Source organism: Myripristis murdjan, chromosome 18 (assembly GCF_902150065.1).
Source record: "Myripristis murdjan chromosome 18, fMyrMur1.1, whole genome shotgun sequence".
Lineage (NCBI taxonomy): Eukaryota > Metazoa > Chordata > Actinopteri > Holocentriformes > Holocentridae > Myripristis > Myripristis murdjan.
The window spans coordinates 17,112,136-17,138,880 of NC_043997.1; the positions used below are offsets into that span (position 1 = coordinate 17,112,136).

Consider the following 26,745-nt stretch of genomic DNA (forward strand, 5'->3'; position numbering starts at 1 on the left):
CAAGCAACATGACAAAGGCCTGTCAAAGGAAAACTGACCAAAGCAGGGCCCATCTGGTCCCTAAAGCCCAAGCCTACGCCGTGGCATGCTTATCATGTCTCATCATAGCTGCTTTTTGTAATGCTTCAGCACTGACCACTCCAAACACCCCTAAATCCCTTTTGTCAATAGTGAAAGGACAACATAAGGAATGGACTTCTCAGCTTTTCCTCGCCTTGTCAAAAGTTTCCGTATCGTTTTGCGGGTTCCACACAGCATAACTAAGACCCTGAAAGCAGCTTATCTGCTTAAAACATGAAGGGTGAGAGAGGGTGAAAAAAGTGTCTCCTTTTCCATCTTTTTCCTGGTTCACAGTGTGGGTTTATTGGAGCCACCAGAGCTTTGGTTTCTCCCTCCAGACCCCCTAACGCCCAACCCCCCACCACCACCACCACCTCTTCTAGTCTAATCCACTTAGGCCTACGCTACCTCAATGGTTTTGATTGGCCAAGCCTCCAAATTTCCACCACAGGACTCAGGAAAAATCAATAATCTTCACCGCACTGCAAGAAAGCCTTCTATTAAAACACAAAATATGATTAGATGGGGAGAAATATGGAATGTTTGAGAGTGTAGAAATCTCTCGTTCAGGTGAAATAGTTTTCTTTCTTTACTGGTGCACAGGTTTTCTCGACCATGGGCCATTTCACTGAATGACACTTTGCAAAGTGGAATTTTCAGTTCAGTCATTGTTGGTATGATTCTTTCAATTCTTCTTCCTCCGAGGCGCTCTGTTATCTACGCTTTATGCCAGAATACATCACATTTAAAATTTTACCACATCCCAGTAGTCTCCTTTCCACTTTTATTGTCCTCTTTCATCGCTGTCCCTTCAAGTGTCTTGGTCTCTCTCCCAAACAACAGTGCTGCTAATGCCATTGAGACCCCAGGTGCTTCTAGTGGCTCTTGAAGTCTGACATCAGTCCCCACCACCCCCTCCCCTGGGTCCAATTTTACCGGCATGGAGCCTCAAGGTCCTCAACTGAGCTCTCTGTTTAGCAACAACAGTAGTAGAGAGTGTGAATGTGTGTCAGACAGAATAGTAATGAAGGTCCCAGCACAAGAGATTGAACCCCAATCTTTCGCCTCTCTCTCTCTTTCTAAAAATAGATTTGCTCCCACACGCAAACCTGATATTGTAATCACATTCCCCCATTGTTGATCCCTTGAGATTTATTGCAGGCACACCAAAAATGCAAATGAATGCAGGGGATAGACATCATCAGTGATAAATCATATTACTTGCAAATTATGCTTAGCAACAAAACTTGACTGCACTGTAAGCAACGGCACCTCAGAATTAGTCCTGAGTCTACTATTTCCCCCACACAAGGCCCAGTTATTGCCGGTTCACTCCATTTCCTTGTTTTATTGCGACATTTACAAGAAAGCAAAACTGTACTTTAGAAGAGTACACTCGTACAGGGACCACTTTCAATGTAAAAAAAAAAAAGTGTGGTAATGGAAATATATATTTCTCAGGCTGCTAGAGAGTTAGTACAGCAAAGTAGAGCAGACTGCAGGTTCTGTAATATCCCTTTCTATAAATCTTGAGAGATATGAATGTCAGGGAGCAGCGACAAAAGTGAAGATGTGGCTAAATGTTGCGGGTTTTTTTTTTAGCTTACTGGTTCAATGTTTGTGGTGGGGGCCACCCTTAGGTCTTTGGGGGACTGCCATTGTATTATGTTCTTGGAACCCTGGACAACGGCTGTCAAACTAACAAGCTTGGGGAAATGTAGCAAAGGTCGAAGCACAGAGGGTTAGAGATGCATGAGGGCTACTAAATTACCTCCAAGACATATGGATAGAGGGGGACATGTGTTTGTGTATTTTGTGTGTGTGTATGTGCGCAAGAGAGAGACTACGTTGTGTGTTTAGTGGTAATGTTACACTGGTGTGGGAGAAAAAAAAAGGAGAGTATAGACTTGCCGGTAATGGATGAGGCCAGTGCCTAGATCCTCTTCTTCCCCTCTCCGCCCCCACCTTCAAAATCTCGAAACACTGACAAATATTAATGCAAGTTGTGCAAACTTTGGATCCCCAGGGGAGACTATCTCAGACGTTTCATGTCCCTCGATTAATAAATGATGTCCCCCTCTTGACAGAGACTATTCTTAACCCCCAGCCTGCACAATGCTGGGACACCATCATTTTTCAGGGGAGCCAAGTGACAGCCTCAGCCTGCATTGAAGTTTAGCTTGCTGTACATTGTAATTTGCTGACGTTTCTTTTCTCCCTCTCTCTCTCTCTCTCTCTCTCCCTCTTTCTTCATTCCTTCCCCTGTTACCTCTCTCCCCCCATGGCCTGCTTTACAGATGTGACCAACTCTTCCACACTAGGTAAGTCTCATTCTGTTTTTCATAATGCCGTTCTTCAGAGTGAGAGTCATTTTTGAGTTGCAGTGTGTAGTTGGGAGTGATGTGAATGCATAAATAAAGAAGGGAGTTGGGCGGGAGGTGGGGGAGGAGCCGAAGCGGCACCAAGATGCCGCTGTTTGCTCAGTAAGGTACGCAACGCTCTGCAATCCTCACCCCTCCCATATTCCCACATGTGTGCACACCAATACACAAGCTTAGCTTTTTTTTCTGGCAAGTGGATTGTGTGTTCTGTGCCTTCAATTTGAATTTTATTCAAATGAGAATCAAATGGCCCAGATTGTTCAAAGAATACGCCGGCAGTGTTGACTTAAACAAGCATAGCACGGTTGGTGTCTGTTTCAGCAGCGGTGAGGGTGTGAGAATTTCTCATATTTTAAGCTATGAACCCTTCTACTATAAAATCTCACTGCCCCTATCCCTTCATCACAATGTGAAACCCCTGTTGCTATAGACAATGGATTTCCATGTGAAGATGGAGCTTTAGATGAGCTGCTCTCTTAGAGAACTTCACAAACACATCTCTGTCATACAAAGCAGGCCTTTAGAGTAATTTTTCACTTTACACTCATTTTAAGGTGGGCCGTCATTTCGTGTGATGGTGAAATATCATCGGTTCCTGCTTTCTTTGGCATAAAGCTCTCGTGCCGGCTTGATCGAATCCTTACCTACCATCTTACCTAATCCTACTAGCCTTTGCTTTGTCAAAGACAGTCAGCAGGCCAGTAAGCTGATGGAGGTCAGCTGTATGATTGAATCTGCCATAGCAGGGTCTCAAACCAGGGCATGAGAGGCTATCCAAACTCCCTTTGGCTCTCAGCACCGGTTTTTACAGGGAAAATCAATCATCTCATCTCCAAGGTAGGGGAAGGTTAACGGACAAATGAAGAAGCTGGCATACTTTGTTTTTACTCAGGTAATGGTCGCTGGCCTTTTGTCTCAAACGCGCAGTTTGTGCTCAATACACTTGACTTTTCATACCCGAGCAGTTTTGGGAGGATGCCATGTCATTGTGTAATTGAAAACCCAGCGCCATGCCACATGCACTGGCACAGTTTGGCTACCAGGCAGAGCATCTGCAAGCAGTTCTGGTTCGGCTCTCGGCTCTCTGAGAGGCAGGCACTGGCTGACTGCTCAGAAACAGAAAACCCCTGGCTAGTCGGGAATAATAAGTACCCATGGGAAGCCACCAGATGGACATTTACTGTGAGCCTAGCTGGAGAGGGAGAAATCTGTCAAACATCACACCAGGCATCTGTGGGGGTGCAGTGCAGGTTCATGTCCACTATGTTGGATAAGAGGAGTGCTCTTTGTTGGAACTGGAAGCTATCAGATTTTTCACACATCAAATCAAGTTGACGCATTTACCTTGTCTCAAGGTCAACAGTCACTCCATATTAAAGCCACCTGTTGTAGTGGAAACATTCAGCAATTAACAACACTCTGAGTTATTTAACAATAGTGTCGGAAATTTTCTCTGTAAGGTAGTCAGTGTTTTTTTTCTGATGCAGTCTCCATTTTGTGCAGAACAGCCGCAATCGTTTTGCCCCAGTTCTATTGCTATTTTCAGGCATTCAGTAGCAATTAATTAATGCTAAACTCAATTTGCATCTCGATTTTGCTGTTCTGCTAGTGTGAGGAAAGGGATAAAGATCAGAAGTAGTATCCAGACTCGGCTAGTCTCATATGCCTCTCTCAGCAAAGTCTCTTATCCATGCCTTAATTTTTAGCTCTCACACATTTCTCCCTGTCACAGGACAACAAGGCAAAAACATGGCTTTGCTTCATATAGTCCTTCAAGCTCAGACTTCTGAATTTGGAGTTGAAATGTCCAGTATTCAAAGACACCCCCCACCCCACCTTTTTTTTCTCCATACACTCTTCAATAAAAAGCTATAGGCGAGGAATGACAATTGGCTCATTATGCTCTCTGAGGCTCAAGGGCCTCGGAACTGGTGAAGAGAGAGGGGGAGAGAATGAGAGAGAAAGAGCATAGAGAGTTCATCCTAGTTCCGTCAGCAGCGAAAATGGGACCTCGGTTCTTTTAGACAAGCTGTGCACCAGTTATTATTGTATTATGTCTGGCAGCCCTCCTCTCAGACAGGAACTGAGCCACACTTGATCAGTGATATGACACTGGCAGAGAAGAGAGTGATTGCCGGCTGCTCAGTTAACCAAACACCATTACGTCGTTGAAGTCTAAAAGTAGATCTGTGCACAGTCAAAATTATGAAAAGACCAGCCTGAACACTACCCAAAGTGGATAGCTTTGTAATGGCAATTCTTTTTAAATCATTTTGGTTCATTCATCTCCCAGAGGACAAGAACAATGATAATCACCACTAACACAATGCTTTTCAGTCGCCATCTGGACCCTCTATGTTTCTCATGTTATTGAAAATTGCTGTGTTATCTATACAGTGTTCAATCGCTATAATCAGTGCTTAATTACAATCAAATATTGTTCTTGATCATGTGAGGGCACAAGCGTGTTTTCTCAACATTTTGTTGAGAAAGGTTTTGTCATCCTGTTCTGTCAAAAAGAGAAAATCATAGGAAATAGGTGAATATAAACTTGAATATTTGAGAACTCACGAGAATGATAACCAACAGAGCCCATCACTATCGTATGTCTTAATGTAAGTGTTTCCTTTATTTTAGCTGAATCCTAAGGCTATTTCACTAATGGCAAGTTTCTCAAGCATGTGGCACAATAAAAAAGTAAATAGTTTTGTCAAACAGGATGTCGAGTCAGGGTTGAAGGGTGCACTCCACCCAAATAGAACCTTACAATTCTGAAAGCTCAGAATAAAACACATGAATAAAAGAAGGAAAAAAAGGCACGTGGCGAAAAAGCTGCTGGCACTGTGAGAATCTATAGAAAGCCTAGAGTCAACTGCTTATGTTGATTTTTTTTTTTTTTTAAGACCCACTACCGCTGGGTAAGTTGTTCAAAGATTGGTGACTGATGGCTTGTTAGTGTGAGTATGAATACATTCTACAGTAATTAGACTTGAGTGACAGATTCAAGTTTGCAGCCACCACATTTCAAGCAGTCTGCTTACTTTATGTTGTGTTACCAGAATTTCACCGCTCAACTCCAGTGTTTGACAGGCAGTATATAATATTTTTATAATAATCATTCATTATGACAGATGATAGCACATCTGACCATTCATAGCAGGCACATACATATGCTGTGGAAGTTTTTTAGCACAGTGTACCAGTGATTTAGGCACATACTGTACATATTCCATTACGCCTGGACGCACCTATTCCTGCAAGTGCAGCTGCTGTTTCTAACAGATGGCTCATCTTTAACTTTATCAGCGGCAGCAGTGTCACCAGCAAACGCGATAAGTTGCTCCAGTGCCTGGGGAGAGCTGCATCCATCAGTAGCTAACAGCATATGGTGAAGGCACATTAAGGTGTCCTCTCTCTTTTCCTGCTTTCCTGCTCTATGAGCGGTTCTGCAGCCAAGCGTCAGATCCACACTTCACAAGACTGAGTTTGGGGGAAGCACCGGGCATCCGATTTGAGATCTTGTGCCTTCACTTTGATCTAATTTATGTGTGTTCAAAGCTTTGCATTTAATTATCTAGCCATTTATTTATCATTATTTATTTATTATCTATCATTCAATCTGTCTATATCCATCTAGCTGCCTGTGTGCTTGTCTGTCTATCCATCTATCATATATTACACGGTATCTATCTATCTATCTATCTATCTATCTATCTATCTATCTATCTATCTATCTATCTATCTATCTACCTGTCTATCTATCTATCTATCCATGGTCATTTGTTAATTTGCTCATCATTCCTATATTTACTTATTTGCCAAGGATTATGAAGATCTTTAAAAAAGAGAGGGAAAAAAAGGATTGGGCATGGAAAAACAAACTGTGGGTTTGCCGTTCAAGGAGAGCATACAAGGCAATATTGGCAACCATGCCTGTGCCAAGAGAAGAAAATGTTTGTTTTTACTTTCTGCTCCCACCAATAACAGCCACCATCGCCATCCCAACCTACCCACCACTCTACGACACAATTTCAGCATTGGTAAGAAAGCACGTCCCTATTGTTTACCTCATCCATATCATGCTGCATTCCCATATTAACTTAAATGTCAATCAAATATTTGTTTGTGCAAGTGCCTCAATCTTGATGGCATGTTCTTGGGCAGGACTCAGACACTAACAGCAATGACATTCAAATGTTGTCTGCACTCAGAGCCAAAACTGTGTACAAAGGTGCAATAGCGGTAGGGTACAATTAAAAAAAAATTGTAATTCCAGTCCTGCAGCATCCTAAAAATCATTCAATATTACTGTGTTTTCATTGTCATTGACACACTAGACCCAGAGCTTGCAAGCTTTTGCAACCCAAGGCCCACCTGTTCGTCATTATAACATGTCATGGCCCAAAAGAAAGAAAAAAAAAATTCTCACAAGGTTACCAATCTATTCTCTTGTTTATTAAACAAGTGCTGACACTAATAACTGGTTCTCTTATTAACTGAAATGCTAGCAGATCATAAAATGAGATATGTTCATAAATGTTTAAAAAAAAAACAACTCAGAAATTCAATAAAAAATTAAATTAGAATAATTAAAATCACTATAAAATCATTTTTAACTATGCAACAATAAAAGTCCTTGAAATAAAAAAAATAATAAAAAACAGCTCAATTTCCACAAAAAAAAAAAAAAAAAAAAAAAACAGGTCTAGATCCACAAAAACAGGTTATCCCATCAACATGCCAAGTTATTGCCTATGATTTTTTGAATTAAGCTACCATGCCTCCTTAAATAGCATCCAGCTCAGACAAAGAAAAAAGGCTAAGTCTCTGGCCTGACTGACAGAGCAGGCACTGAGAGCGATCAAAGCTGCACATCGATCATCATCAGCATGGATGAGGTGGTGAACATCTGATTGTTGAAAACACATCCTTGAAGGCCAAGTCAGACATGTGGGAGAAGTTCAGTGTGTTTACAGATGGTGAAAATGACATCGTCAGTGGTTTCACTGTTTAGCCAAGCTGAAGTTAAAAATAACCTTAGTAAACAGAATGTGGAGTGATGTGTTTGATGGGTCGTGGTTTGGATCTTGCATGAACATGTTGGGTCAGGTCTTGGAAATTATGCAATATTGAGCTTTGCGGGTTCGATTTTTTTTTTTTTTTTTTTTGACATAGTTTGTAAAACTGGACCTGTGCAGGACGCTTCTGCGGCCAACTAGAAGGGCACTCGTGGCCCATCACTCGGCTGCAGCCCAGTGTTTGACAAACCCTGTTCTAGCCTGAATTTATTATGAACATCAGTGCCCTTGTGTTTGTTCGTCCTTGTTTAAAATAAAAAGACTAATCATGCACATCCTTAGGACTTGCGACACCTCGCCCGAAGCCACGCTCTTACCCTGTGCCATTGCCTTACACAGACTACATTCATTCTTAATTTAGAGTCATTCTTTTTCAGCCAGGCCTTAAGGCACTGTATTAATCACCCCTAGTATTCTTTAAATTCATCCTCTTCCTCTCTAGCTTTCAATTCTCGACACTTCTTTTATGCTAGGTTTTATCTTCCCCACTAAAGACCAACTCATGTATGAAACCTCTAATATGTCACAGCATGCACCCCACCCAGGCCCCTCTAGCCTTCTCTTTATATTGTTATTCCTGTGTTGACATCTCCCTAATTAGCAGCGTTAATTAGCCTGCTCTTCAGAATATAATTTTCTATTGTATCGGCATGGTTTGGTCATTAAACGAACAAAGGCTGTCAAACAACCTTACACAATAAGCTCAGTTGATTAAGGTTGCAGCCATAAAAGAACGTGGGCTGAGACGCTATCAGTGATCTTTTGATTCTACATCATCCTGTCACTTTGTCTTGACAAGACAAATCGTGCTAACATACACTTTATGAATACAGCTACAGTGGTGAACAATATCCTTGCATGTACTACAGAAGAAAAAAAAGCACATACAAGATAATTTGGATCAATTTTGCTCCCAGAAAGATTAGAAATACGTGCAAGGACCCAGATCTGTTTGGACTGTTGCACCTGTAAAAGTTATTAGAAATAAAAATCAGTATTATGGTTAGTGGTGTCAAATTATCGCGTTAATTGAGATTAATTAATTACAGTCATATTTAGCGCGTTATGTTTTTTAATCGAGTTAATCTAATTATTAATCTCTAACTTTACTTTTTATAAAATCGGTTTGTAGGCGTTGGGCTTCCTGTGCTGGGGGTGGAAAACGATGGTCAGTCACACCCTGAAGTTGACATTGATTGGCTGTCATTGTGTTTGGGCTTGTTTAGCATAAGCTGATAGGCTCCTATTGTCAGGCCCGGACTGTACATCGGGAGAACCGGGAGATTTCCCGAAGCGCCGGCCTGTCACTGGCCCGGTGGCCTGCCCGTCTTTTTTTTTTTTTTTTTTTTTTTTTTTTTAAACAGGTCGCCGGCCAGGCCAATCAGCTGTCGGTCCGGTCCGGCTGGCCTCACCAGTCTGATTTTTTTTTTTTTTTTTTTTTTTTTTTTAAGTCAGAGAGACAGGCCAGGCCAATCAGAGGCCAGCAACCTGTGAAGAGGTCAAGACATGATTGGTTTGTTTTGATTAACACCCGCCCCAACAGTCCGAGTCCGTTGTAAACAGGCAGCATGTTGAGGAGGGGGTGTCGCGACTCGTGTGTGTGTGTCTGACTGTGGAGGAGAGGAGAGGAGAGGAGGTGGAAGAAAAGGTTGCGTGATCGAAGTTAATACATTACCGTATTCATCCGAATATAAGACGATATTTTTTCCATTGAAAATGCCCTGAAAAAATGCCCTCGTCTAATATTGGGGGTCTAAGCAAATACACATGTATTGTGCATATGTAAACCAGTAGGTAGGCTCGCCTGATGCCGCGATTACCGGCGAATGGCCGCATTGCGCAGTCATTGCAGCCGCGTATGAACAAAAATTGATATGGCAGTAGGCTATGTGTGCGCCGCTCACCTGTCAGATCCGGCAGACCAGACCCGGTGCCGCGGCCGGCCCGCCTGATGCCGGCCGTTGGCTTTTTTATTCAAACAAGATTTTGTCCATATAATTTTTTTTTTTCCCCAAAAAAGGGTCTTGAAAAAGAGGACTGATCTGCTACAATAATGTAATGAATTTAAAGGGAAATACCTCAAGTTGAGGGCTTTTCTCAGCAATTTTAGGTGAGATTAAAAAAGAGATTAATTAGATCAATTAATTACAGATCATAATTAATTAATCTCTCAATTTTTTTAATCTCTTGACACCACTAATTATGGTTCTGAATTAAGTTCATACCCTGCACCTGAGACCGGTGTTTTGTTTGTTTTTTTTGAGATATGTGTGCATTGTTTTCTCTGCCTACAAATATAATACTGTGTAGACCCAGAATGTTTGACATGACTAGCCCTAAACTTTCTACGATTACCAAGAAGATCTGCTGGGAAATCAGTTACAGTCATATGGTGTCCTTAGAGGCAGCATTTGGCCCAAGTTGGCTCAAGCAGCCCACGTCCACTTTGGCAGAACATTTGAGAGTGATGACGACCACTGGACAGAATCCATGGCCTTGCTTCTCTGAAGGTCAAATGTCGGAGGTCGCTGGGTGGCCAATCCATCTGCCAGCCTGGCGCCACCTCATGCGGGCTGGATGTCCATAATAGAATGGCACACTTCATGGGTGTCCAAACAGAGTCAGGCTGTGCTGATGTATACTCGGAGTGGGGTATCATGGAGTAAAGATGGATTTCTAGAGTCTAGCACTCATCTAAAGCATGTCAACAAATTCTGTCATTGCTGTTGGTTAGATAAGTAATGGTGAGACAAATGCAGATAAAAACTAATCAGCTTGAGGTGAGCTACAGTAGGAAGGTGTTTGGAGAAGTATCTATCTATTCCATAGTCATATTCTTGAGCAAACGAAAGACTCAGTGTTCAGGATATTATTGTAGTTAAAGTGCAGATGCAGATGGGACATTTTGATAGCTTTTAGAAGAAGGAGGCATTTAATGAAGTAAGCCTACGAGCTAGTTCAGGCAGACAACTTGAGTCACTTTGCTATCAAATGACCGACACTTGCTCAAGACATCTACAGCAAACGCTCCGTCCAAATAAGGAGGTCTCTTTAACCAGCAAAGCGTGCTTATTCGCCCTCTGCTCCTCAGTGCAGCTGCTTACTGCTACCCCGCCACTGCAATCTTCACTCCCATTTCCACCCCAGCATCCACCTCTGGGCTTTGATTATCGGTTTCTCAATAGGCGGGTGAGATACCTATCGACACTCCCAGTTTCTCACAGCTTGCTCATGCACGTGCTCACAGGGAGTGATCAAATCAGACCCTAGACGTTACAATAATATAAACCGACTGGTTTCCCACCCGCTTTGGAGTAAAACAAGGTGACGTGCTTTCCTCCACCTTATTTGCCCTATATGTAAATGATTTAGCATTAGAAATTAAGAAAGCAAATTTAGGTATACCGATTGAAGATTTTAATTTAAGTATTCTTTTATATGCGGATGTTATTGCTTTGGTGGCGGAAACTGAGGAGAATCTGCAGAAAATGTTGAATATTATGTGGTCATGGTGCAATAAATGGAGGTTGACCATCAACCATGAAAAAACACAAATTATACACTTCCGAAGGAAGTGGGAACAGCAGAGTAATCATGCTTTTGTTTTTGGTTCTATTTCTTTGAATTACACCTCCTATTATAGGTACCTGGGTTTTATTTTTGATGAATTTTTTAGTTTTTCTGAAGGAAGGAGAGCATTGTCAGACTCTGCAGGTAGAGCACTGGGAGCTGTGCTGAGTAAAACCAAGTCATGCCCAGATCTTGGCTTTGGTACATTTACAAAACTGTATAACTCTATGGTTGAATCAGTTTTGTTGTATGCAGCAGGAGTGTGGGGCTTTGAGGAGGCCAAGGAATGTAAGGCCATTCAGACGCGGGCCATAAGGTGTTTCCTTGGAGTGCACAAGTACACTACCAAGTTAGCTATTGAAGGAGATATGGGATGGGACAGCTGCCAAACAAAGCAGAGATGTGAAATGGTCAGATTGTGGAACCGCCTAACACAACTGCCAGAGGAGAGGCTCACTAGAAAGATTTTTAATTGGAGCAGAATGCACAATCATCCGTGGATAAGGGAAGTCTCTTTAATTTTTTCTATTACAGGGTTAAGTATATATTTTACGAATAATTTACAATGTAGCATAACTATTATTAAACAGAAATTGTCAATTAAATGTCAGGAGCAATGGGAGGTGGACATTTGGAAAAAACCCAAGCTAAGAAATTATGTCCAGTTTAAAGAGGAGTACGGCACTGAATCATATGTTGCATCTAATTTGAGGAAAGGTCAAAGGTCACTCTGTGCCCAATTGAGAGCTGGCGTCTTGCCTCTGGCAGTTGAGGTGGGTAGGTATCAAGGGATACCAGAAGAACAGCGTTTGTGTACTTTATGCGATCTAGGTAATGTAGAGGACGAGTTACACTTTGTTTTTTATTGTCCATTGTATGCCAGCCTAAGAAATGTTTTATTTGAAAAAGTACAAACGAGGAATCCTGATTTGTTTTGGTTGTCCGAATTTAATATGCTAAGATGGCTGTTTGAAGAAGAGGTATTTGCTTTGGGTAAATTCTTGGAGAAAGCGTGGCAGCTGCGGTGGAGACAGCTATACCCGCATGTATGAATTGATGTATGTATTTACTTACTTTTGTTGGGAGTGTCTTATAAGCCCATGGGGGCTGGGCATTATTGTATGCAGGACACTTAAATAAAAAATATCTATCTATCTATCTATCTATCATTGTACTGTATTAATCATCGTATTTACGGGAGTTATCTGATTGAACTGTAGTACTGTATCACCAAAAGTTCCACTTTGATTCGCTGAACGACAAAACATTTCTCTCTCATATATATCACATATATATCTTTTGGCATATATCAAATCAAGTGTCCCATGCTCAGACCTGCCTGTGGACACATTTTGATATATGCACCCCCATCATCATTCAAAATGAAGCTTTTATTGCCATACAAAATGAGCAGTCCTGCAAACACAACACTAAATCCTTGGCTGGGAGCATCCAACAGCTATTAAATACTTATTCCAGAGCTCACAATCTCCCTCTGCTCTGTTTTTCAATGTTGTTGTTTTTTTTTTTTTTTTAACCATTAACCATGCAGCAAAACTGTCACTGCACCTGTGGGAGCAAAGTATGGATCTGTAGAGGCTATAGCATATTTACTCTGCAGAGCTCTGTGTACACAGAGATCTACTCCACAAGACCATGTCCCAGTGCAATAGTACTCTCTCTTTCTTGACCAACACCAAAATAGAAACTTGTCTTAATTGGTCTTTTGAGGCCTGCCATACAGAGGATCCAGGTTTGTAAGTAAAGGAGAGGCTGTGTCCTCGATTGTCCCTAGTTACTGATTAAGGCCTGAAAGCAGATGGGAAATTTTAGCTTGGCTTTTTTTTTTTTTTTTCCTGTTCTGACATGTGTACTGACATTCCTACAGGTCAAAAACGGAAATTACTGTAGGGGACTGTGTTTGCTCAGGGCTTTTACACAGTGACCACAGGGTCTGCTAAAGGGTTGCCCTCTGGAATAGTGACCATGGAATTGTATTCAGGCCTGAGAGACGCAGGGTGATTTTTTTCAAGGTTAATGAACTGCTGTGGATGTAGGAAACAAGACCACAATCTTAGCAGTATCCTCAGCTTGGGAGAAAGCTATGTGCAGCAACGACCATCTCAGTAAAACCCAGGCTTTGTGTTTTCACTGGCTGGTTGGTGCTTAACATTTTTTTGCAATGCAGGCTTTGTGTTGGACTTGTGGTATGCACTATTTAGGCTGTGCAGTGTCTTAAGAGCCCTGCATAAAAGAAATACAGTATTCACACACCAAAAAGTAGCTTAGTGATTTTTTTTCTAACTATAGTGACTAAGTCAATGCATGAATTAAATATTTTGCTCAGCAATTCTCTTAGTTCCAACAACACTGTTCTAACAAAGCACTTTGGGGTCAACAGGAGGAGTTTTAAAAGTCAACACTGTTTCACTCTCTCCACCCAAGCACCTAGGTGGATCTGGCACAATGTCAGCTCTTGCTCATGCTTTGAATTTTAGTGTCGATGTTAAAAATGTTCTCCAGTCAAAAAAAGAAGAAAAAAAATCTATCTATCTATCTATCTATCTATCTATCTATCTATCTATCTATCTATCTGTCTGTCTGTCTGTCTATCTATCTATCTATCTCTATATGCTTACTTTGCATGACATACTGTAACATTACATATTATCCCTGAGTTGTGTGAGTTTGGTGAGTTTCAAAAGTGCAAAGATGCTGTTACATGTTTCACTGCAGCATTTCGCAGCGTCATTAATTTGCTGTCTCCTTACCTTACATGCCCCCTCCTTTCTCTCTCTCGCTCTCAAACTTCCCTCTGTGACTTATGAAATGTATCTGGCATGGTAATCGCCTCACCTAAAGGATGGCGGGGAAAAAAGGAGACCAAGATTACTGTATGCACGAATAACAAGCTGACACTGCACAGTCAACGACACTGAATAATCTCTCGCACATTTTATTCCTCCCCCTAGATTTCAACCCATAACGCAGTCCAATACCTGTTTTCGCCTACCTTTTTTTTGTTTTTGATAACTACCATTGTATTTACTTCTCATCTATTTATTGTTTATTATTTCCTTGTTATTTTGTGCTTCTCTAACATCCAGTTTTTCATTAGCGCCTTCACATCATAACCCACCTCACTGCAGAGAGGCAAGCAATATCCTTAAAACCATCTTACTCAGTACAAAAATCTGCACAACTGTATCTAATCCAATCATCACACTCGCATTCACCAATGCAATTGTCAAATATAAAGTACTTTGGGATGTGCATGCATGAGATGTTATTGTGGAGCATAACTGAATCAAGGAAAAAGATTCAGGTCTTCTCCACAGAGATGATAAAAGGTGCCGGTGTCTCTCACGACAAAATCATGTCATCAGTGTCTGAACCATATTAATTACGGGGCTGGAACAGGTAATTTAGAAGGCGGACATTCAGCGAGGCTAAGTTGAGTTGGGTGCATTATGATTATATTAACATAATCCGGTCTTGTTAAATTGGAATGGCAATATTATTAAGGGAGGCATTGCTTTCATTCAGTGTCGCTAATTCCTCTCACATCTCTCATGCTTAAGTCCTAATGAGAAATAAGAAAGCACTTACAAGAAACCGTACACACTGAACGGCAAGTAGAGATTATCTGTCTGGCTCGCTCAGTCTCACTCACACACCCTCTCTCTATCTGTGTCATGCACGCAGTTACACACACAAACACACACACACACATAAAGACAACTACACACACGCATGCTCACGGATACACACACTCCCTCTCTTGCTCTCTTTCCATCTCTCTCTCTCTCTCTCTCTCTCTCTCTCTCTCTCTCTCTCTCTCTCTCTCTCTCTCTCTCTCCGTCTATCTTTTTCAAATGAATGGCACTTTGTAATAAAGCCAGGGGGATTTTCAAACACATCATTATATGAGCTCTCTGGAAAGTGTACAGAATTTAGACCAGCTGATAGTACTCCAGGATTTGGCACCGAACTGGAGTTTTGAGCATAAAATCATACTGTTATGATAGCCAGTGCTTAAGTGTCATGTGAATTATATGTTAGCACAGGGTAAATTAGCAAGAAAAGACGATACAGTCTAAAACTGAAGAGCTGGATTCCAGATTATCTTCTGTTTGAGGGGAAAATGACAGCACGACTACTAACAGAATATTCAGATTGTTAGCTGTCCAAAGGTTTCTTTCTAATTAACAGTTAGAAAGAAAATAAGCATATTTATGTATTCATACAGTATACAGAGCAGGGGTTTTCAGTGGCTCTTTGAAAAGTCTTGAATTCAATCATTTTAATTTAATTTAAGTCCACAGGGACGGTCGAATCTAGCCTGAACCCTTCGCTGCATGTCATTCCCTCTCTCTCCCCTGCCATTCCTGTCTTTCTCTACTGTCACTCAAATATATATGAAATACATAATTTAAAAGAATTATATATCTATCTATTTCTATAGCTACATTTATATATCTATAGCTATATTTAAGTCTTTAAAATGTATTAAATTGTCCTAAATGCCATTTTGCTTTAACATTGTCCTTTACATGCGTTCCACAGCCAATCAATTGCACAGGCAATTTTGAAGAACACAAACTAGATTTAAATTTTATTTCAAGTTTCATTAGAAGTCTTACAGTATCCCAACTTTGACTGAAACCTGGACTCATATGCCTTTTTGTTCACATCTGGCGTAAACTGTGCTCAGTGCAATAGTGCGACAACAGACATTTATGCTCTTTAGCTGCCCGGTCTTTGATTTCCGGTCTTTCGCCGTGCCAATATTTTGTCATAACACCTATAATCTGCACTGATTCATGACAATTATTGGCTCCGTTCAAGGGAGAGACCTTCAGCAACCCTGGCATTTGTGAAAAGGCTAACATACCAAACCATGGACAGCAATCCGAGGGGAACCATTCACTGTCTTATCAGGCTATCTGACAACACACAATGCTTATTCAGGTGTGAACAGCAAACTCATTCCAATTTTATAAACTGGGCATGCTTTCAAAAATATTGAGAATCTGCCCATCTTGTCGCTTCCCATTGGACACACAAGCAAAAAGTTAATATCCAGGATAAATTGGGAATGAAATGAGTTAAAAGGATTATTCATTATGCACACGCTTAATATGACAGTCAATACCCTATCGATCACTGCGGAACTTTAATTTACTCATAATGACACCATATTAAGCAAACCTGATTGATTGTTTTTACACATGAGAGGACACAATTATGTTACACAAAGGCTACACATACAGAAGGAACCATGCCTACACACACAGATTCACACACATACTCACACTCTGCCACACATGCACACACACTGCCATTCCACAATGTTATTATCTCATTCTCCGTGGTCTCATTTTTCACAAAGCCCCAGGGTGTGTGAGGGACAGTCAGGGTTGAGCTCACACAAGCCCGGGCTGCACACACCACTGCCAGTGAAGGTCTATGTTTGTACCGAGGGCCACATGACTAGAAGAAACCGGAAAGCGAGAAACAACAGAACTCAGATGATTCTACAGTACAACGTAGTTCAGGACCCTGTCACCCTGCCAATGAAATTGCCTGTTTCACTGGAGATGCTTGATTAAAAAAACACTTTTAAAGGGGAAAGAGTAACGTTTTTACTGCTGCGCAGCACTAAAATTCCCACAATATATCTGCACCAGGTTGATGGGGTTGTTTATTAAGAACACTGACTTCTGGCTTTCAGCACTCACTTTCTGGCCTGCATTTTACATGTCTCCAATTTGGAACAAAAACTGTGCGCCCACTGGGATTCTTGCATTTTTAACAGAAGGACGGGAGACAGAAAGCGGCCAGCATCGCAAGATATTTCTGATTTGAAAGCTAAAAAAACATGTTCTCAAGCCAAAAAGCAAATGACAACTTGTTCTCAAGCCAAAAAGCGAACGACAAATTAGTGTCATTACAGTATTTTGGTAGATTACATCATCACAAGGCATTTGTCTTAGCTCTGTGTGCTCGCTGATAGAGGGTATCACTGCATGAAAAGATGGAATTTTTGGGCCGGAGAACGCCTGCAAACTTCACTAATTCTCGACTACTAACAAGTGTCAGCGGCCTGTAAAGCCTGCATTCGCCTGTGCCTTAAGTGGGGAGCAAAAGCAGGGGCAGCGGGGGGAGGTAGGAGGAGGGGTGTGGATGGCAGAGTGGCAGAGCTCAGGTGTGAATGACTAATTAGCATCTGAGCAGCAGTGAAACTCATCCTGTCTAGACCTCGCCTCACTAACATGTTCAAGGATTGGATGAAACCACAGACTTTGTTAAAGAAAAATCACTTATGATTGGTCAGTAGATGTGCTGCTATTGGGCACACAGGGGCATTATGGCCATGTATAAGCTTGGGCAACCTCCCTCCTCCCTTATTGATATAGGCTATTTACATTAATATCAAAAATCATATTTCATTACATATATACTTATATGTCCTATGTTTATTGCAGTTACTCTAGACTATATATTTGATGGTGCATATGGTCATTTCTGTCATATAGGCTACAATACATCATGATATTAAAATTGTTTTATTGAAGAAAGAGAAAAAAAAAAAAAACATTTGATAAGAATGCACCAATTAAAGCTAAAACGGCTTTATTGACTCAAACACAGGATTCACAATCTGAGCACGAAGAAGTGGTTGCCAAGTGGTTTTCAAAGTGGGATATATGATAAAAATATTTTAATATTGCTTTAATGTCATCACCTTGAATCTATAAGTTAGTATTAAGATATGGGATCTACAATTCCAGGGTCTGTAGGTCTGTAGTAAATCACTGAACAGGTCCATGGCTGAACGAGAGCCAACTGGAGGGTCTGGAGTCCACTGCAGGCAGAACTGAGGCCTCAGCTGTGGCTTCAAATGTATCTGATGCCTTTGGGGGGTAATTCCTGGGTTGCTTCCTGCACACGACTGGGATGAGTGGCCATGTTCTTTGGTTAGGCATCCAGTTGTGTTGAAAGTTCAGCTTGCAGCAGTCACTTCATCATCCACATTTGATATGACTTACATTTCAAGGTGCTTATGTGACTTTGTTTGAGGCAGAACCACTCTAAAAATGAAATGTAAACTAATTAGTGATCATATATTTTTTTTTTACTTTCATGTAATAGAATGCATATGGATTTTTCTGGTTGTGCAAGGCTATTAATCTTTATCCAGCTCTTGTGGCAGTTCTTGATAAAGTCACAAATTTATAGATTTCTGTCCACAGACATGAATTGTCCATTTTTTTCATTACAGTTAGCACAACTTTAAAGGCAACGTGTTTGAATTGGAAGTATATTTTGTGCCTGCACCATATATTTTGAGGTACTACTAGAACCACAAGTCCATGTTAGGGGTTAGGTGGGATGGTGGATGGGTCAATTAACACAACTTTAACTCAGGCAACCCAGTTTCGAGTCAGAGGCGAGATCAGTATTTGTTTTCATTGACCTGAGACCGTGTCGTGTTTTCAGGTTTGGTTCCTAACCCTACCCTTCCTCTAACCTTAACCAAGTGGTTTTTATGCCTAAACCTAACATTTCCCCACCTGGATATACATTTTTGTTGGCTAAAGCTACTGAAATTTAGCCCCTTCTGGAAGTGGGTTTAGACACTTCCAGTAAAGGAATTCGTGTCCATGTTCACAAATTAAATCCATATCCATTTGCACAAAAATGGACAGTACATGTCCATGGACACAAATCTATAGATTAACTTTCGCGACTGCATCACAAACTCCTGTGTGACAGGGTTGTAATCTTACTTTCACTCCAGGTCACGACCCACCTTCAGAATTATACACACGACACACTTTTTCCTATCAGCAGAGAACAAGTATATTTCAATCTATGTAGTTTGTTTGTATGCAAATATCAAATCTGCAATCTGCATTCTTACCACAATTTTGGGACTGTAGAGTTATTCTCTGGTCTAGCCGCTGAATAAACTCTGCTGTCTGGGAGAGAGCCCACTAACATTCATGACAACATAGCTGAGTCCATTCTGTTTATACTGCAGCATTTTCTCTGGGCAGTTAAGGGTCAGATGTCCTCTGAGCATTGTCGAATTAAATATGAAGATTAAAAAATGGTGTGTCTTTTGTGCATCATGGTCTTGCATTGTGATTGGATGAGCCCTCCATCATCACACTGTACACGGCTGATGCTGCAGTCAAGCAAGACAAGAAGAGTCAGTTGTAATTACCACTGTGAACAACGGTTGAAATTCAGGTTGTGTTGTGCATACAGTCTACAGTGTATACACTGTGTGCTCTTAATGTATACAGTTTTACAGCTCAGTTCAGGTGAAGTGTCTGATATGCTGAGCAGGCTGTCACAAGGCAGCAGAATAAGACATCCTTTACAGTATCTATTGATTTGTCAAAGATTTTTACAGAACTCCACTGCATAATATTAACATAAAGTGTTTTAAAAAAGACATCCTGGTTTATGTATCATCTTTAATTAGATTATTGACCTCTGCAAATGGTATATCAGGTAATTCAACACAGGAGATGTATTCACACAATGCTAATCTAGTGAAATTATCATTTCTATCTTAGTATTTTAGTATATCTTTTGTGTAGTTTAACCTCTACAATATAAAAGTCATGAAAATCATGAACCAAAATAAATTAATGCATAAATGCACCTTTTGATTTTCCATATTTGATATATTTGGAGCTCTTAAATATCGAACAGCACTCAAAGTTCCCGTACTGCTTTGATTGGCTTGTTTGCATTTCTATAGCCTACAGCATTATGATTTCCATGTGAAAGCCTCGCCGAGAACCGGGGGCAGGGGGGTCAACTGCCAAGTGTAAAACAACCAGGAATTCACGCTCCACGTCAATTCCTTTTGGTTCCTGGCAGCTTTCTGTTCTGCTTACAAATTCCTGTGAATAGTCATTAACCTGCGCTTCCACGTCAATATACAGCGCCACTCACTGACGATTATCTTAGTTTTCATGCAGTGTATAGATAAGTGGTTTTCAAAGTGGGATCCAGGGACACTCAGGGGTCCTTGAAGGGCTTTGTCAAAATGTGAAATAGTTTTATTTTATTCTAATTTAATTCACTAGAAATTGCTCTGATACAACAAAGATAGTGATTATTTTAACATGAATGGACTATTTCTTCAGTTTCACCACTCTAAATCTGTTTGTCAATGTGCAGATAGGACATGGAAACAACAGCAATAATATTTAACATAAATAAAAGACTTTGAAATTCAGGGCTCCTCGGGCAAAATCACTTTTAATGGGGGTTTGTGGCTTAATGAAACCTGGGGGTCCTGAACATGAAAAACTTTGAAAAAAAAAAAAAAAACTGCAATTAATTAGTTGCCTTTAGATTTTGAAAATCAGAGTTGATGCTCTCAAGTAAACGCTGCAGTATTGATTTGACAGTTTATTTATTTGCCCCTTTAGGAGTCTGATAAGGTCAGAAAAGAAACACAGATCCATGGATGAAAACACCCACTCGTACTTCCAAGCATTTACTTAGTGCACTACCTGATAACACAGACTACAACTCGTCGGGTGCAGCAAAATTCGGGGAAATACAAGTGAAGTTGTATTGGAGGCTATTTGATGAGTGGACTGCCCGCGGACGTCCACACTCGATTAGTGTCAGTTCAATGACATCAGCCAATGTGATGTCTCAGACGTGGGCCAGCTGTTGGCGAGCCATTTCTCCCCCACCACCGCTTAGATTTGATGCCATAACTTTGTTAGTGGGCACAGACAGTGGAAAGAAGTTTCTGGGAAGCACTTCACATCTCCATGTGTCTTTTTCTCCCAGCCAGGTCCTTCGCCTCAAGGTGAAGCCGCCGACTTCTAAATCACAGTATTAGTGATTAGCAAAAAGTTCGAGGGGCACTGGCAGGACCCAAAGCCCAAACCAATAACTCTCAAGATCGAATTCAGTGTTTGTCTAGGAGGTGCTGTAAAATGTCCTCTCCATTTTTCAATTTACACATTAATATCTTTAAAAAGGTTACGGGACTCGTGTGGCATTGACATCTTGTTCGGCGGGTGCTAAGAAGGTTGTCAGATCTACTCATACACTTCCACTGTGGTTATTTGAAACAGTGTGATATCCGTAGTTAGTGCCTCATTTTTTTTATTTTTTATTTTTGTCTTGCATCCAAAGCATTTCAGAAAGCAGTTGTGGAAGAAGAGGGAGATATTACAGCTGTCAACAAAACAACATGAGGTGTAAATCTTGCCAGAGGGAGAATACACACTTATCTTTCCAGTAATATACTGAATAATATATTACACATGGGAGACCAGGATGTATATAAGGATTACTCAACATACTGAAAAACTTCTTCTTCCACTTTTCTTCTTGGAAGAATACTTTTCTAACACATCTGAGAATGGCGATGGCAACATCTTTAAATTTAGAATGTGCTTGTTGCGAATGACGCCCCCTGAACGTGCGATGAACACTAATTAACAACCTTTCAATTTGAGACAGTGCCAGTCTCCTGCCTCTTTGCACATTGCATCCCCTTGTTGCTCTCGCGGTGGTGGGTGGAGCGGAGGACTGAAAGAGGGCTTTTTTTCCCCCTCCTTCGTTCCCTCTCTAAGGTGTTGATTTCTGCACTTTTTTTTCTGAGAGTGTAAAACCTTCTGTTTACCTCCTCTCTCATCTCCATAAGGTTCCAGATAAGCTGTATGCTTTCATTGTCAGAATCGCTCCAACTCTCTTGGAAAGTTTGAACACACTTGACTCAGAGTTTTTCCTCTGCACTTTACAAATGTGTAGAGAACCTCTTCAGGTGTGGTGTGTGCACTGCAGATTGTTTGGCCAAAAAAAAAAAATGTTGAGGGAGTTTTTTTTTATGCCTTGGGTCAAATTGTTAATTAAATTGACTCACTTTGTGTACATGCCCAGAAGGGGAGTTTTACATTATCCCTTTTGCTATTTCAAGGAAAAACACCTCTGATCGTTGTGATATACCCAAGTTGGCTAACTCACAGCGAGGCCTTGAACTCATTCAATACTCTTCCATTTTTTGATCTATTTTACACCACAGCACCACAGGCTTTCAAACAAACAAGTACCGTAGAGACACCTGAAGAGAAAAAAAGAGAGGTCAGTCAGGCTTCTTCTCTAGCTATTTACCTAATGGTTAAAAAAGATAGACTATTTGTGCTTTTTGACATTTCTTTGATTGTACTCCTCAGGCCATATTATATATTTTTGTTTAGCGTTAGGTTTAAGCATTTCTACCTTCAAGGCTGAGGTTGTATGCTGTGGTGACAAATGAACTATTTGCAAGATGATCATTGTAAACTGTTGCTGTTATTTCAAATCACTCATGGTATAATGTGTCTTTGCAAAACACTCGGTGAGAGAAAAAAAACAACATTTTCCTCTAGCAAAGAACATTAATGTATGAGTGGCCATGACATGGAAAGCCTACAATGTAACAAAAGAAGCTGCGATAATAACCTCAGCAGCCTAATGTTCTGTAGCCCTCCTACAGACAACAACGGCGAATTTATGCTTTCATTACCCCCGCCAAGGAGGTGGCAGAGGTTATGTAATTGACCTCTCTGTCTGTCTGTGAGCAAGATGTCTCAAAAAGTTGTTAACGGAATTACATGAAACTTTGTAGAAAGGTTGGTCCGGTGTCAAGGAAAAGTTGATTATGTTTTTACACCAGTTGGCCGAAAGATACAACAAGGACAAAGAGAAGTGCGACTACGGCCGTGTTGCTATTCGCCTCATTCACTTCAGCTACATATTTGTTAACTGACGTCATGCGAAGGATAAGATGCACAAGTGACATAGACTCCTAAAAAATACTATTTCAGTAGTACTGAATGAAATGACATACAGGTCCCACTTTTGCAATTTCATTAACAGACCTCAAATGCATTTAATGGCTGTGGTTTTCATGATATAAAACAAAATAGATCCGTCTAGTTGCTGCACACATAACACAACCAGTGACAGTGGTTCAACTGATTTTGATGCATGTGTGTAAGAGCCAACCAGCTGATGGAACAGAGATGTACTGTACTTTTGGATGAAGGCAAATACTGCATCTGCCTTCCCAATTATTATTGCATTTAGTTGGAGTTTACCCCACAGTCGCACTTGTGAAGCAGTGTTAAAGGGGGAAGGAGAGTGGTATTTTCATCATTTTTTGGCAATTTCATATGATAAACTGTGGCTTAGCTGTCTTCATTTAAATGAAGGAAAATAGGAAGGAAACAGTTTATTTTTCAGGGTTCTTCTTGCACCTTAACCGTTTTTTGGAGATGTTTATTCATTATTAGCAAACCACTGGCTGGTGATTGGCTCATAGTCAGTAGTGGAGTTGTAAAAAAAAATTCAGAGGGGATGGTCAATTTTTTTCACTTGATGAAAAGTGAGGATGGCAGTTTTACAGGGTGGATGATTTTGACCGTTTTTATTTCAGGGGGGATGCCATCCACCCTCATCCCCCCTCAACTCGAGTACTGCTCATAGTATTAGTGGTCCCGCCCCCTCCCAGGCATTAACAGTAGTTGTTACCCTACAGGGTTGGTAAAATATGGATGCACAGATACAAATTTAAGATTCTAAATGATTGGTTGAGGCTGCAAAAAATAAAAATGGGGCCAATTCTGATTAGCTTGTTTTTTTTTGTTTTGTTTTTTTTTTTTTTGTTTGTTTTTTTTGCTGGTGACATTGTTTGCTGCCGAGAACCTGGGCCACATTCAGCCCCAACCAAACCCAGCACAACGTTTATTTAAACATAGTGCACTGAGCAGCCTGATGCAGCTTGCAAAGTGTTGTTTGTGTTGCCAACAATGGCGGCTGAGAAGGCCAATCTCTGCAACCTATATATGTCACTAGTGATTACGCAACACATCCACCAAACAGGAGCGAACATGCTTGAAAGCTTGTTGTAAAACGTTGCACATCATGTGGAGGAAATGTACTGTTCGAACTGGGAACCGTACTTAAACATTTTCAAATTGAACGTGCCCCTAGTGAAACAGGGGCACCACACCACCATCTTTAAACATAATCTAACATCCCCGACTGCAACATCCATTATTTACAAAACTAGGGGAAAAACAGTTTCCTTGATTATCAACACATATTAATGCTGGGAAATTCGGTTAAGCTTAATCTTTGTATTTGCTTCAAATTCTTAACTCGTGTGACTTCATACATTACACACACAGCAGTCTGAAATGAACATAATGCGACACATTATGCAAGACTTCACAAAGACTGCCTCAGCTCAGTAGCTCTCATCAGCATAAGTATGGCAGTCCATGACAAAAGTTGATTAAAGATAATGGATACTGTAATACTGATGAAGGTGCCAAAGAATTTTAATCAAAGCCATTATCCCCGTATTAACTGTGTTAATACAGAAGTCTAAAGCAAACAACTAGAAGACTACCACACATGAATATTGCACTGCTGCTTAACCACCACTGGGTTTTGAGTCCCTGGGCCGCCTGCGCTGCATTTCTAAGGCTTGTGAAGATCTAACTCCTGAGCCTCAGAGGCGTATTATTCACAGAGAACTGGGGCCTACTACCATAGCCGTAACACTCCCTTATCCAACACTCACTTTAAAGGTCTACTCATAGTGCGCTCTCCCTTTCCTCCCGCTCACTTTACTCTCATATTCCTTCTCCCATCCCTCCCTTTTTTCCCCCTCTGGTGCTTCATCTTATCCTGACCCTTTCCTCTCCGTTTCTCTTTGCCATGCACTCTGACTCTCTCTTTTAAACCAAACACACCACCCCCTGCCATTGATTCTGCATTTGTCCACCCCTGTAATGGCACTTTGGGATATAGGACTTGCATCCGACTGAAGTGGCTTGTTATTTTAGCTTGGACTCATTTTATGTTTAAATTGATCACGCTCGCTAAAGTCCAACGGGGTATCGACCGCTCCTCTTATCCATCATGCATACTTTTGGCTTCCCTGTGTTGTGATTCTCTAAACAGGCTACTCTATAACTAAATGCCTCTCAATCATGGCATTGTTATTCCCTGATTAAATTCCCGAGTAAAAACAAAAAGACAAGTCACTCAAGCTCTATTAATAAGATTGAGTATCCATGTTTAACGCAATCTAATGGATGTGTGAAATAAGCTCCAGCTATTAATGTTTAATGTATAATTGAATGTTCTACATGGTCAAACTTGTTTACCGGCATAATTGATGCCTCTGATTTCCCATTTGCCCGCGATACAAGAAGGGATGTAGATTGTCGATTAGTAGTGGGCAGAGACAAAGAGAGGGAGAGAGAAAGAAAGAGAGAGACAAAGAGAGGGAGAGAAAGCACCTAAAGCACCCGCCCTCTGCAGTTAAGGGTGGTGAGGTCCATCTACAAATGATGAAGTAATTACTGCACAAGATAGCGCACTCGTTTGATGTTTTACCAAAAGCTTGCATCAGACCTTATGTTGCAAGCACCAGCTGCTGTCCAAACTCTAAAAAACGGTAACAACACAACCAAACAAAGTAATAATATTAAAGAAGAATAACAATGATAATAATTATGTGGATAAAAAATAGAGTTCTGGGTCAAGAAAATGCTGCATCTTCACTTCTGACATATATTTTGTGCTCCAAATTTGTTTTGTTTCACAGCATAGACTCTGACACAAAACTTAAAAAGGATTTTTTTTTTTTTTTTTTTTTTCCTGAGGGTGCCCAGCCAACGCCACCCTTTTCTTTTTTCTCCCATTTCATCTGTTGGGGCTTGGTTTGCGTGTTTACCTGGGAAGAACAGCAGGGTGTGACTGAGGTAGAGAGTGCAGTCTCATGGTCCAGTGAACAGTCGACACAGCATAGTCTCCAGAGTGAGCCCTCCTGCTTTCACTCTCTCTCTGTCTGTCTTTCTGTCTGTCTTTCTTGCCCTGTCGAAACACAGCTTTCCTTTATCTTTGCACTTCACTCTTTCATGCTTTCCCCCCCTGCCTACTCTCTCTCCCCTCCTCTTTCTCCTCCTCCCAGCCACTCCCATCAGTGAGCCAAGGAAATCAATAATCAATGTGCAGGGCCTGCCAAAGACAACTCACCTGTAATGCTGTTTACAGTGACTGGACAATGGCCAAGCCTTGATCAACACCCTTGTTAATGCTCACACACACAGATGCATACTGTATGCTTGTTGGCTCGGTAGACCTCAAAACCGAGGGACACTTTTCCCTTCCCTCCGCCGTTTCCTTTCCCCTCCTCTCACGCTCGCTCCATCCCGCCTGCTTAACTGTGCTGCCTTCGAGTCATTTAGATTTCTCCCAGGTGGTTCAAATTTAGTTTGAACTTACAGGCGGGTTTAAGCTGATGAATAGCTTTTATTGAACATGAATAAATTTAGGGATTGAGATTAGTCAGCTCCTTCTCTCTGATGATCTGAGTCCGCCAGAGGATGTGCTCAGCATTAAAAACTGCACCGAAGGAAACAAAAATGTGCACAGCGTCTATTGAGAGGAGGGGAAGGAGGAAAAAGGGAGGGGAGGGGGCGCATTCTGTGTGAGCCAGTGGCTGAGGCTCATGTAAGCCTGCTTATGAAAATATCGGCGCATATAACGATTATCTGAATGTCTAGTTGAAAAAATATAGACACATTAATGATAATAGCCTGTTTGTG

The 26,745-nt window shown here is 41.1% G+C and overlaps 1 protein-coding gene across 1 annotated transcript in view; it reads left to right on the forward strand.

Moving 5' to 3' along the window:
* LOC115376148 (receptor-type tyrosine-protein phosphatase delta) overlaps positions 1–26,745 on the forward strand; it is a 410,683-nt gene that overhangs the window by 105,066 nt on the left and 278,872 nt on the right. The window contains exon 4 of the mRNA XM_030075622.1: positions 2,358–2,381. The gene's annotated coding sequence lies outside the window, so the exon portion shown is untranslated. The remainder of the gene's footprint in view (positions 1–2,357; positions 2,382–26,745) is intronic.